Here is a 14,107-nt window from a genome sequence, read left to right on the forward strand (position 1 = left end):
TTTTTTATTTATTTTTTATTTTTTCCCTTTTCCCCAATAAGTCTAGCATAGGCACCTTTTTATGGGTAAATACAAGTTAATCTCTGAGATTCACAAAATTTGTTTATCACATGGAAATTTTGTAAATAAATCAACAACTTTTTCTATAAAACTGGGTCCTACATGATGATGACTGGATAAAGTTGTTGATTTATTTACCAAAATGCCATGTGATAAACAAATTTTGTTTATCCCAGAGATTAACTGGGGCTTCCTCCCTTTTTATTCTTCTTAGATTTATTTTGTAGGATCATTATATATTTTCTTTTAATAAATGAGCATTTATTTCCTTATATATGATCATTTCATTACATTGCATTAAAAAAAAAAATCCATGTCGAATTAAGCACAAGGTATACCAATGATTTGAGGCACCCCTTGTAGCCACATCATATCTCATTTTATCCTTCAATTATACATCCTTTCTTCATAAACCACTTTGAGCGTCGTCTAACAATAGACCTTTCTTTTTTCAACCTACATATACCTAACCTTGGGATGGGATGGTGTGTAACTTATGCAATTTCAAAAGACTTGAGTGAATTCAGAAGATTAAAATAGCAAAAAAAAAAAAAGCAAAATAATCATAAAAGTGTACAAAAGGGTAAGTGTTCCAATGTCTTTGATATGAAAATATCTTTGATAAGAACACGTCTCAGATTACGTCTCTTATCGAGTGCTCGGTATTGTGCCTGAGAAACATGAATGCCAAGTGAGTGATAGACCGCATGATCGAGATTGCCCACACTTATAAACATAAAATAGTTTCTAAAGCAAAAGATAAAAGTGAACTAAAAAAAGGAGCTAAAACTCTAGCATAAAAATATAAAGATTCTAAAGCGAGGTTGCACAACTTGGGGGCTTATCTAGGGTCTTGAGCCTTTATCCCCTTCTTCTTCAAACCTTTAGCCTAACCACGTTACAATCCTTAAAAAGACCTTTTTGAGGTATACATACACTTGTGCGAGGTTCGGCTAGAGCTACGTTCGGCCTGATTCCTAACGGATACGTAGGCAACCTCACATCAAGGTGCGACCGTAATAAACATGCATTCATATTCACATTCACACACTTAAACCATGATCATATCAAGGGATCTCCTATGCTCATCCCTATTCACTTAGAGCTAGACTTGGGGGCTTGAACCCTACATCATTAGCTTATCTAGCCTAAGAGTCACCACCATCTGACTCTTTTAACAAATAATATCTTTCCACACACTTAGCCTTTGCGGCCTAAATTTAGTGTCACTATCACACACATCACAGATTCATGACCAAATATACTTCCCTTAGCAACCCTTTGTCATGAAATCTTAACGCTGAAGCATGCTTCGTCAAAATCACTCATCAATCATAATTGTCATTGCATCACGAAGTATGAAGTGCTTAGCCTCCGTGCCTAAGTTACCCTAATACTTTCATAGAGTCAACAGTTGAGATAGCCTAGGATGAGTTAATACTTGCACCTTGAGAGATGGTATCAAACAACATTTGACTAAGCTCATTCAACATGCATTTGAAAACTTCGATTCTTTTTAAGCTCATTCAACATGCATTTGAAAACTTCGATTCTTTTTCGCGTCTTTCTTTTTCAGGAGAAAGTCGGTACCCTCCACAAAAATGACGGAAAATTTTTCCATTTTTTCTTTTTTGCATTTTCAAGTCGCACAGTCAATACAATGCACACACGGGTCATGAGTCACACGTGTCATTACACTTCGAGTCGAGTCAACCTCTAGTCAGTCAATCATATCGAGTCAATTTTATACCTTGAGTCGTGTCAAGTCGATGAGTCAAGCAACATTAAACCTTAGGTCAACCCTAAGATAATTTAAAGCCTTAGGTCAACCCTAAGATGATTAAAAAGATTAGAAAAGTTCTATAGTAAAAAATAAATACAGGTGCAGCAGAATAAGGAAGATCCTATCACAACGTTCGGCGACAGAGTCAATTCTTGGCGCCAGAGATGTTCCAGCAGCGACAGAAAAGCAATTTCGGGTTCCTTGGTACGCCAGTTAGCCCCTATAAGCAATTTGACATGATTGAGTAGTCGATTTGATTACAACCACAAATAAGTGATCGACTTGACAAAAGATCGTCTCACTTAGCTTAAAGCGCCTAAGAATTGGCTCATCACGGAGACACCGACATACTGGTTTTAGCGGAAGAAAAGTTCAGGCGAGCTTTAGAGATCGACAAACGTTGGTCTTCGGAAGTTTTTCTTAAGGATATTATCGCAACAAACATTCAAGTACCGAAGCTCTTTTGTTCAGAGACGTGTGAACATTTTCATCAAGCTCTTTTTCTCCATAGACGCGTGGGCATATTATTCAAGCTCTTTTGTTCAGAGACGCATGAACATCTCCATAAAAAATCTTTGCTCCAGAGACGCGCGGGCATACCATCAAAGCTCTTTTGTTCAGAGACGCGTGGACATATCATCAAAGATCTCCTATTTTCAATCTCTTTCGCTCAGAGACGCGTGGACATCCTATTATCAAGCTCTTTGTTTAGAGACGTGTGGACACATCATTTAGAAGTTCATATTAAAAAAAAGAAGCTCTTTGTTCAGAGACGCATGAACATATCAAAAAGGAAGCTCTTTGTTCAGAGACGGGTGAACATAGAAACAACAAGGTGGTGTTCCCTAGATTGTGGAGAGTTGTCACAAATAACTGAGGATTGTTTCAAGAGAAGCAACCTTCGATAGTATTCCCTTGGACGTGGAATATTATCAATGCGGATGAGGATTGTTTCAAGAGAAGCAATCTTCGATAGTATTCCCTTGGACATGGAACATTATCAAAGCGGAGGAGGATCGTTTCAGGCGAAGCAATCTTCTATATTGGAAGCAGTTACAGGTGTAGCGGTTTTTAAGCAGGATGGCATTCTCTAGCTTGCAGGAGGTTATCAAAACAATCGGTTACTTTCAGAGACGTGTACTACACGGTGCAAGATACGCGTTTCTTAACTCTCTTATCTGTTTAACTAACGCTAGTTTTGCAAGTATCGGCGTTACAAGAGTGATTTAGGATCGCAGAACGTCATGAATCATTCTCCGTCCTTATCGCTACTTTGACTTTTGTTTTCGAAACTTGCGTTTCTCCAAACTCAGTCAAAGTGGGGGCTTCTGTAGACACCCATTTTTGTCTCCCAAAACCAAACCCAGTGATGAATACCTTTCATGTCGAATCATAATAGAATGAAGTGAAAGTGTGGAAAGTCTAGTGTTGCGGATAGTTTTAATTTTTTTTCTCTTCTCTCTTTTTTTGAAAACTTATTTTAATAAAAAAAGACATTCTAGTTTGGTTGGTCCATGATATGGGTCTCATGGTAGTGTAGTTGGATGGGGCTTGACAAGACCTTTCCGACGATATATTATAAGCCCAATTCATAATCACTCTTAGTCTTAGCGGAAGAACTTCACTCGTTGGTTCAACAAAAAGAGTACTTTTTTCGTAAATAAGGAAAGGAGTAGTTCTTCGTGTCGTGGTGGAAGCCATTCAATCGTCATCTGAAAGAGGCTCTACGCCTTTGAACAGGATAAGGGGAAATAGAAAAGATCTTTGCCAAAAATCCCCGTCCGCGGACTCATTCGAGGCGGAGTCACTCGCTAAATAAAGAGAGAATTGTTGTCAACGTCCGCATCTAAATTTTTTGATCTAGAAAGACCAAGGCTAGAAGCTACTACTCCCTTTGAACATCAGTATGAAAATTACACAATGGATGAGTTCTTCCATAGGGTAGGATAAAGTGAAAAAGAAAGGTATTTGAACCAGGGCGGGCAGAGGAGGCAAATCTATCGCCCAGCGACGGAGTTTGTAGCCGCGCAACAGGAAGAATTCGTGGCGACAGAACGTGAGACCTCGTAGAATGATTATGAGGATGTTGTGCAGCAATTTTGGGTTCCTTGGTACGCCAATTATCCCCTCTAAGCAACCTGACATGATTTAGTAATCGGCTCGATTACAATCACATTAAGTGATCGACCTGATAAATGATCGTCTCACTTAGCTTAAAGCGCCTAAACATTGGCCCATTGCAAAGGGTTCATAAACGGCAGAAGCACCGGCATAATGGTTCACAAGTAGCAAAAGCGCCGACGCACTGGCATAGCAAAAGCAGAGTTCAAGTGAACTTTAAAGGATTGACAAGCATTGATCTTCGGTAATTTTCTTCGGAATATTATCGCAACAAATGAGGATGACTTCAAGTGAAGATATCTTCGGCAGCGTTCCTTAGCTTGCGGAGGGTTGTCATAAACAACTGGAGGTGATTTCAACTGAAGTTATCTTTGATCATATTCCCTTGCTTGCGGAAGATGGTCACAAGGCGGTAGAAGGTCGTTTTAAGCGAAGCAATCTTCGATAGTATTCTCTAGCTTGCAGAAGACTATCACAGAGGAATTGGAGGCAGTTACAAGCATATCAGTCTTCAGGCGGTATCCTCTAGCTTGAGGAAGATCGTCAAAGTAGCAAGATAGCGTTCCCTAGCTTGTGGAAGGTTGTCACAACAGCAAGATGCAACTAATCGGTTACTCCAGAGACGTGTGCTCGACGGTGCAAGATACGCGTTTCTTAACTCTCTTATCTGTTTTAACTAACGCTAGTTTGCAGGTATCGGCGTTACAAGAATGATTTAGGATCGCAGAACGTTTTGAATTATTCTCCGTTCCTATCGATACTTTGACTTTTGTTTTCGAAACTTGTATTTCTCCAAACTAAGTCAAAGTGGGGGCTTCTGTAGACATCCATTTGTGTCTCCCCAAAACCAAACCCAGTGATGAGTACCTTTCACGTCGAATCATAATCGAATAAAGTGAAAGTGCGGAAAGTCTAGTGTTGCGGATAATTTTAATTTCTTTTCTCTTCTCTCTATTTTTGAAAACTTATTTTAATAAAACAGTCATTCCAGTTTGGTTGGTCCATGATATGGGTCCAATGGTAGTGTAGTTGGATGGGGCTTGACAAGACCTTTCCGACGATATATTATAAGCCCAATTCTGATGAATATAAATGAAGTTATGGACAATTTACTAAACTGGGCCCGGTTTGAGCCTTATATGCGGCCCAATGATCTAGAGGAGGGCCTAATATGATTTATCATTCCTAATGCAATTAGGAATGGTTTTAGTCTTCTAGATTCTTCTAGATGGTTCTTTTCATTCCTAATTCAATTAGCATTGATAAATTGATTTTTGTTGACTTTTCAGAGTTTTAATTAAAATCAAAAAACATTTTTGAGGAAAAGATACGATTTTATCCTCCTGTACGGCAAAATTTATCTGATTTTAGAAAACGCGTCAAAAACAGGATTAGCGCCCAACGCCAGCCATTGGCGCCTGGCGCTAGCATTGGCGCCTGCCGTAATGTTGGCGCCAATCTCGTTTTGCGTGCGCCAGACTCTGTTTTGTTAATTTTATCTTTTTGGCTGATTTTCTCTATAAATAACGTATTAAAAACTCCGTTTTCATTCACCAATTCACATCAATTCTTATTCATTCACCTACAACCAGTTTTCATTCGCAATCATCAATTCTCTTTCATTCTCTCTAATCCATCTCTCTCTCTCTTTCTCTCTTTTCTGAACTTGCTTTTACATAAAAAATTCCGCATTCACAAGATCTAGATACACTTAGCCATATTCGAAGTTGCCTTCGCTCTAGACGTGAAAGGTTTAATTTCTGAGGGTTTGGTCCCAAATCTCTCTTTTAATTATTTGATTTAATTGTTTGTTTATTGTTTTCCTTGAAGTTACTAACGTGTGTATTTTGTTATTAGAAAGAAGTACGAGGCATCAAAGTAAGTGCTTTAATGGTTTTTATTGATGTTATGATGTAGAAATCATGTTTCAATTGCTATTATGATTCCTAGTATCATGTCTAGGTAATTTTAATATTAAATATGATTGTTACGATGCCTTTTATGTTCTTCCTAATATTCATGATTGTTAATATCATGTTAGGGTTAAAGCTTTGATTTTTATTGCTTAGTGACATGCTAGGGTTTGTTATTAATCTTGTTAGTATCATGCCTATGATCTTGCTATTTTTATTATGCTTTAACATGATTTATGATTATTTTTATAATTATTTTGATTATGATTATAATTTTATTATTGCTATAATTATTATTATTATTATTATGATTAACATGATTATTATTATGATTAATATGATTGTTGTTATGATGATTTTTGTTATGATTATGATTATAATTATTATTTTGATTATGATTAATATGATTGTTATCATGATTATTATAATTGATTATGTTGCTTGTTATTTATTGTTATTGCTTGATCACACCTTTTATGCATGTTTAAAGGGAATTGGTACTTGTAATCACGCTTAATAAGATAATTAATAATCTTGTTTAGGGTTAATTTTGATTATGATTTCAAGTGATCGCCAATAATAGTTTATTTGTGCATTAATATTTAACCAACATAGATAAACAGGTTTAGGGGTTAATCCTATTGATTGTATGTTAGTTAAAAAGCGCATATGAATACGATCTGAACAAAGTAGAGGCCTATTATTAGGGCAGGTTCAATCTCTTTTAGGTTGGATTTGTACCTTCATCCCCGAACCCTTATTTGGTTCAAGACCTTATGGAGTTGACGATCTCTTGGATCGTTAAGGGGTGTATCCTTCACCCTGTGAACGGTTTACAAGTTCCTAAAACTTGTTGACGACTCTTTTGCTCTATCTTCTTCCCTTTTGGACGCCACCGTACTTTAGTGTATGATCTCAGTGGGGTTCAAGTAAGGGATTAACGTTTGAAATTATTCCCTACACCCTCCATCGAGGGACCAATAGACCTCTATTGTGACAAAAATGGAGCTATTGCTCAGGCTAGAGAACCAAGAGAACATCAAAAGGTCAAACATGTCAAGCGGCGGTTTCACATGATTCGAGAATGGAAATCAGAAGGTGAAATTAGAATTTGTAAAGTTGGAACGGATGACAATGTAGCCGATCCACTGACTAAACCTTTGCCTCAAGTGAAGCACAACAATCACGTTGAGGCAATGGGAATTAAGCACATTGGAGATTGGCTTTGATATCCTTATTTTAGTGTTTTAATTAATTGTGGACAATTTTAATGTAAAGCATTATGATGAACCATTCAATTTTTGGAGTAATTAAAATTTTTCATGCATTTTAAATCACTCCATTGACTATTTAATTGTGGTTTAGAATTAAATAATAAGTCCATTCGATTTGTGGAATATTTAAAATAGGGTATCAAGACCAGCTAGTCTTGGTAAGGAAACACCTATTAAGTGAACGTTGAATATTATAATAAAAAATTATCCCTAATCGAGGTTATTTAAACGATGAGCGATGAATGACCAGTTGAGATTAGTGTGTAACTTGATTTATAGCACCGTTTCTTATGCAGCTTGGACATGATTGTCATGAATCATTTTGGCCCTGGGGCGAGACTAGGTCATTGAAAACTAATCTACCCTTGGTCAAAACAAAATTTGTAAACTCTCGACACACCTTCATACAAGTATAACGGCAAGTCAAGGATCGAACCCAAGGGAATGGGAGCTAACTACTATTGTCTTAGTCAAGCTTTCTCGAAGTCAAGGGGGTAGGTGTGCGTAATCTAAGCAACTAAGCAAAACAAACAAGCAATAGAAATTAAAATCAATATAATGAAACACTAGGGTTAGGATCCACATATATTAGCAACGAACATAGCATATTGGGATAGGAAGTTGACTAAGTCGAGTGATGCGAGGGAATGTCGACTATGCAATCAAGAGAGAGTGATAGGCTAATTTCCTATAGTCAAACTAGCGCCAACTACGAAAGACACAAACTAGGAACCTCACAAATCCCCTCTGTTTCGGGGTTTTCTGATGTCCTGCGGGAGAGTTACAATTCCGAGACTGGAACCGGACGTCTGTACCTGCAAAATAACGGAGACTCCTGAGAGCTCCGCCTCCAACGGTCAAGTTAGTACCTGATTAAGGAGTAATCAATACAGAAAGTAAAGTAATGAGATCTCTCTAGGTGAGAGTGCTTAGTGTTGGTAATCTGCGTCGTTAGCGAGATTAGCCGATTCTTAATAAGTCTGTTCTTCTCTGCTTGATCTCTTAATTATTCGGTTGTTTTTTTGTTTTTTGATTAATGAGGATTAATCGAGTATTTATAGCCTTGGGAAGCGTGCAACTCTCTAGGCTTAAGGTAAACCTAGGGCTGATCGGGCCTCTAGACTGAAATGGGCCTTGATGGCCGGTTGTCCCACTTGGCATGGGTGGACACGTGGCGTGTCTTAAGTGGTCCGTGGAGGACGTATCTGTGACTGACACGTGGCAAGCTCCTGTTGGCCTTCGTGAAGGACACGTGGCGGAACCTGGTTGGTCCACTTGTCAGACGGTGATTGGTGGATAAAAATCCCCTAATCATTTGCCCCTCACAGGTGGCACGCGACTGGTCACGTGTCGCCTGTGACAGGTGTCGCACGGTGACAGGCGACGGCCCGTTACAGGTGTCACCTTGCAGACGGCCGAGAGATTTTCCCGCCCAAATTTGAATTTGGAAGCGACCCTTCGCCTTCTCATTTTGCCTATAAAAGGAAGTGCTGACTTCGGTCATTTTCACATTTGAGAACTTTTGCGAGAACATTCGGACCCCTGAACTTGCTCTGACATTTTCGGACTTTTTCTGCCTACCGCCTGTTCTGACAAGCCGACTGACCCGAACTTCCAGGACTTCATCAACCGTCACCCGTTCAGGTAACTCAGTTCTCTTACTCTTAATTTTCTTTTTATTTTTTGAAATGGCACCATGGAAGCACACGACACGCCCTAAGTTAGTGATCAGCCGGTCACCGGGGACGGCTGAATCTAGGACTAGGAGTGCCGCCTGCCCTTTTCTGGACCCATCTTTGCCCTTTATACAAAGTCCGACTGAATCTGTGTCTATGCAGAACGTGATGGCCAGAACAAAAAAGACTGCTATGATATCAAACTCAGACGGCTCCTCCCAAAGGGTGCTCCTTAGCGAAACATCTGACCAGGCGCCAGATGTAGAACGAGGCGACTGTCAAGCTGACAGTGCTGAGAGAGGGACCAAGGTGTTCCCTTCTCATCTAACCGTGGACATGTCTAATTTTCCTTCTGCTCCTTCTAAGGGAGAGGAGGCGGGCCCCTCTAGGAGAGGGGAGGAGTCGTCCTCTTCGGACTCGTCAGGGGACGAGTCCGAATCCAGCTCTTCTGACCATAGTTCTTCTGGCTCAGAAGAAAAACATAGCCGCCTACAAGAGGCGAGAAGTTCTCATGCAGTGGAGAAGGGGGATAATTGGGCAGAGCCGTCCGCCTCTTACAGAGAGGAAAACGCCCCCTACTACTGCAGGGTGCCCCGGGGCCGGATTGCAACCATGCGAGACAACGTGGCGAGCTTTATTGCTAACCACAAAATGGGCCCGGAGTATTTACTGTTTGTGCCGGATCCAGAAGATACTGTCGTCTGGCCGGCTGGTACCAGCTATGGTGACGGCTGCTTTGGCTGCTATGTGGCGGCCATCAAAGCTGGACTGCGCTTCCCATTACATCCGGCTGTTCAGCGGATTTTAGATGGGTATGATCTGGGGTTATGGCAGTTAGCCCCCAACTCTTGGGTAAACGTACTCGGCTATGTGGCCGGGTGCGAACTGAACGGGGTGGAGCCAAGTTTTGAGGCTTTCGCCCACATGAACTATCTCAGCCGGACCCCCAAGTCGGGAGGTACCGGCTGGTATCAATTGACAAGCCATAGGGGTTACCTCATGACGAGAGGTAAGGCAAACAAATGGAAGGATTGGCGGAACACCTTCCTTATTATCGAGAGTTCAGACACGGAGCTGAACAAACGTTTTAATAAGTGGAACAGGGATCCACCTCTTCTCGCAGGCGGCCGCAGCATGCCGCCTGTTCCCCCAAAGGCTAAAAAAGAGATCCTAGACAAAGGACTCTTCAAAGTAGAGACTAGGGTGAACTCTACTTCAGGGGTACGAGAGCAAGTACCCCTAAATTGCGTCCCGAGCTTCAAGTGGCTCTATGACGAGTACTTCTTGGCCGCCTGTGGCCTCGGCAGTCGGTGCTCTAGAGGTAGCCGGCCTGACGAATACTCTGTTTTTTCACGCCTTGTTTACTTGGAATTTTTACTAACTTTGCTGTTTATTTCTTTCAGCCGACGCCATGAGTAAAATAACAGCATCTAAGACTGCGGCGGCCATGCTGCGGGTCTCACTAATGAAGCAGTCGTATGTCGACTCCCCCAGCAAGGAGGCACCCTTGGTAAGCTTTGAAAACTCCTCCTTTTAGTTGTATTATGCATATACTAACTCTTTTTGTTTTCAGTCTGGCACTCCAAGGGCTTCTTCCTCGCAACAGCCGGACCCCAAGGCCCGGAGGACGACTGTTGCAAGCTCTCCTGGGTCTTCCAGGAAAACAGTGGCGGCTGAGAAGCAGCCGGCCACTTCTTCAAAGACCCAGGCGGGGCCGCCTAGATGTATGGACACTTGCTTGTAAAAACTCACCCTTGCTTCCTTCTTGATTAGGTCTAACTTGTTTTTTCCTTTCGCTTAATGCAGCCGGCCCCCAGGGACTTGACTTGGTTGAGGTAGCCAAGTCAATGGTTAAAATAGTTCCTCCATCTGACAGGGAGGCGGTCAAGGGTGCCGGCACCCTTGACCTCGATGGAATTTCGGGGATCCTAGCTGAGGTATACTTAGCACCTTTTTGAGCTTTTGAGTTCCAGGACGCCTGTTAACTCTTTTGATTGGAAACTGACGCCTGTTTTTCTTTGTACTTAGGCCCTGCTCCGAGTCAACAGCCTTCGCAAGCCGATTGATCGGAAAAACAAAGAGGTAAAGGCCGCAAAGGCTATGGCCGCCTCCAGCTGTGATGAGGCAATGTTTCAAATTGCCCAAAATGAAGTACTGACCCTTGATCTTCTTTATTATCAGGCGCAGGCGACCGCCGCTGTTCGGGCTCAGCTAGAGACGGCCCAAAAGAAGGTTGACGAGCTGGAGGGGACCGTCACCAAACTTAAAACCGAGCTGAAACCCCTTCGCCAAAAAATGCACTCTTACGAAGCCATGGAGAAATCTTTGGCTAACGTAAAAGAACGCCTGGTGAACCAGGAGAAGAGTCTTACCCAAGAGCTCTCGGACAAGGCCGAGCAAGAGAAACAAGAGCTCGTCCGGGAGATGGTGGAAGACTCCGCCCAAATCCAACGCATGACCTGGGAACGACTGTTCCCCAGTGCCGACTTTGCCTCATGGGAAAGAACGTACCGCCAGTGTTCGGAAATATATAATCAACAGATCCTGGCGGCTGCTGAAGAAGAGGCGATGGACGTTGCGTTGGAGGAGGAAGAGCCGGTTGTGGCGCTTGTGCCACTTGGGGGTAAGGCATCAAAAAATGATGCAGCTAAGGCCGAGTCCAGCAAGAAGAGTGCTGACCAGGCGGCTGCTGCTGATACTGAACTGCCCCCTTCTTAAGCTTTAAGTATATTTTTTTTTCTTTTCACGGCCTGCGTGCCGTTTGCTTTGTAATTACCCGGCCAGGGGGCCGGGGTTTTGAATATTCTGCTGGTCTTTTATGGCCGGCTCATTTTAATCAAATATTTTGTTTTTGTTCAAATTTGTCTAAGTATTTGAAGTTTGCTCACTTGACCGACTGTTGTGTATGGCCAAACGTTTAGACAGGTAAGTATGCCGCCTATGCCCCTGGACGACTGGTTGTCTGTTTCCAGGATAGATGATCAGTCGGCCATTTAATCAATCGGTATTCGAACTCTTTATTCAATTTGACCAAGTAAATAGAATTACCTAGTAGCCAAGGATTTTAAGTAGGAAAACAAGCGGCGGGTACCGGTTGTTTCCCTTTATTGCCAATGTTGGCTTTAAACTCGTTATTTTTTAACCTAGCAAGAGTATTGGTTGAGAGCCTTTGTTTATTAAAAACAAGTGGACGACTCATACCTTTTAGGCTTCATACTAAGTTTGAGTGACTATTAAGGTAACATAGGAGTTACTTAGTCTTTGTCACAATCTTGATTGAGTAGTAGAGGTATCAGGCGGCGTAGGCCGGCTAGACCCCTTGATTCACCAATGTAAGCTATTAACTTAATAGGTTATCCAGTAGGAATAGGGGTTCGAGTGCCCTTGTTTGTTTAAAACAGGCGGACGACTCAAACCTTTTAGGTTCCATACCAAATTTGAAGGAGTGACTATGAGTTAACTTTGGAGTTACTCAGTCGCCGTCACTTTGTTTGAGAAGTAGAGGTACCAGGCGGCGTAGGCCGGCTAGACCCCTTGATTCGCCAATGTTTGTTGGCTATTAACTCAATAGGTACCCCCTGCATTTATCCCAAGTAATACAGGCGGTCATCTGACTCAGATGTCAACTGCTACCACTGGTTTGGTTAGTGATAGAGTTATCCTTGTCTCAAAAACGGCTACGTGGTTGCCCTTTAGGACAGTCGTATAGGTGCCGTGTAATTAGTTTATAGAACAATGTTCCACCCAAAAGGGAGCTGCTCTCTGCGACGAATTTCATCCGGAGGGATGCCGTCGGACGCCTGCTATGATGTTGGGACAGGTCGAATTAGTTTTTTAGTTTTGATCAGGTGGATTGGCGCCTGGTCTGATCATTCGGCCGATGGCCTTGGTAAGTTCTTGGTGAACGTAGGTGCTAAGTAAAAGAAGGGTAGCCGCCTGTAAGGTACAGGATCGGCCAGGCCCTTATCTTTTTAGCTAAGTATTGTGAGTAAAATACTCGATGGAGAGTAGCCGACTGTAAAGGAACAGACGGCATGCCCCTCTAAAGATAGTGAAACTCAATGGAGAGTAGCCGACTGTAAAGGTACAGACGGCATGCCCCTCGTAATACAATATTGAATAGTAAGTGCAAACTTTATTAAGTAGCTCTTTACTTTACATCATTCAGAAGAAATATTTTTTAAGGTTATCTACATTCCAGGTTCGAGGCAACGGTTGTCCGTCTGGTGTTTCCAGACGGTAGGTACCGTCCCTGACTTCCGCATAGATTCGGTAGGGTCCTTCCCAGTTGGGAGTTAGTTTTCCAGACTCATTGGCCCTACCAACTGCTTCCATTTTTCTAAGTACAAAGTCCCCTACTTTGAGTGGACGCCTGTGTACTTTCTTGTTGTATGATCTAGTCATTCTTAGGCGATAGATCTCATGGCGCAAAACAGCATTGCCCCTTTTTTCAGGAAGTGAGTCTAATGCCAGGCGCATAGCTTCCCAGTTTGCCTCTTCATCATATAGCATTACTCGAAGAGTCGGCTCGTAGTGTTCTATTGGAAGAACAGCTTCTGCACCATAAGTTAGGAGGAAGGGAGTTTCTCCAGTCGCCCCTTTTTCAGTCGTCCTAATGGCCCAAAGAACATGTGGTAGTTCATCTGCCCATAGGCCGCCTGCTCGTTCAATCTTTTTCTTGAGACCGTCTGAGATGATTTTATTAAAGGCTTCTACCTGGCCGTTTGCTTGTGGACGGCCGACAGATGCAAAGTAATGTGCAATTCCTTGGTCTCCCAACCAGCTTTTGAGAACAGGCGTCTCAAATTGGGGGCCATTATCAAAAACCATAGACATGGGAACCCCGAACCGAGTGATGACGTTTTTCCAAATGAATGAAATTACATCTTTCGTCTTGATTCCCTTTACAGCCTCCGCCTCTACCCATTTAGTGAAGTAGTCAACGGCAACAAGTATGTACCTTCTGCCGCCTGTAGCAGGCGTATATGGCCCCAGAATGTCCATGCCCCACTTAGCAAACGGTAGTGGGCTGTGAATGGTAGTGAGGTCAGTAGCCGGACGGTGAATTAATTTGCCAAACCTTTGGCACTTGTCACATTTTTTCACCATCTCCATTGCATCTGCTTCCAAAGTAGGCCAAAAGTAACCCTGCCGCCTTGTCCTTTGAGCAAGCATCCTACCACCTATGTGGGAAGCACAGAAACCAGAGTGAAGATCATCTAGTATCTCTCGTCCCTTTTCAGGAGTAACACACTTTAAGAAGGGTTGAAGGTGCCCCCT

Source organism: Chenopodium quinoa, unplaced genomic scaffold (genome assembly GCF_001683475.1).
Source record: "Chenopodium quinoa cultivar QQ74 unplaced genomic scaffold, ASM168347v1, whole genome shotgun sequence".
NCBI lineage: Eukaryota > Viridiplantae > Streptophyta > Magnoliopsida > Caryophyllales > Amaranthaceae > Chenopodium > Chenopodium quinoa.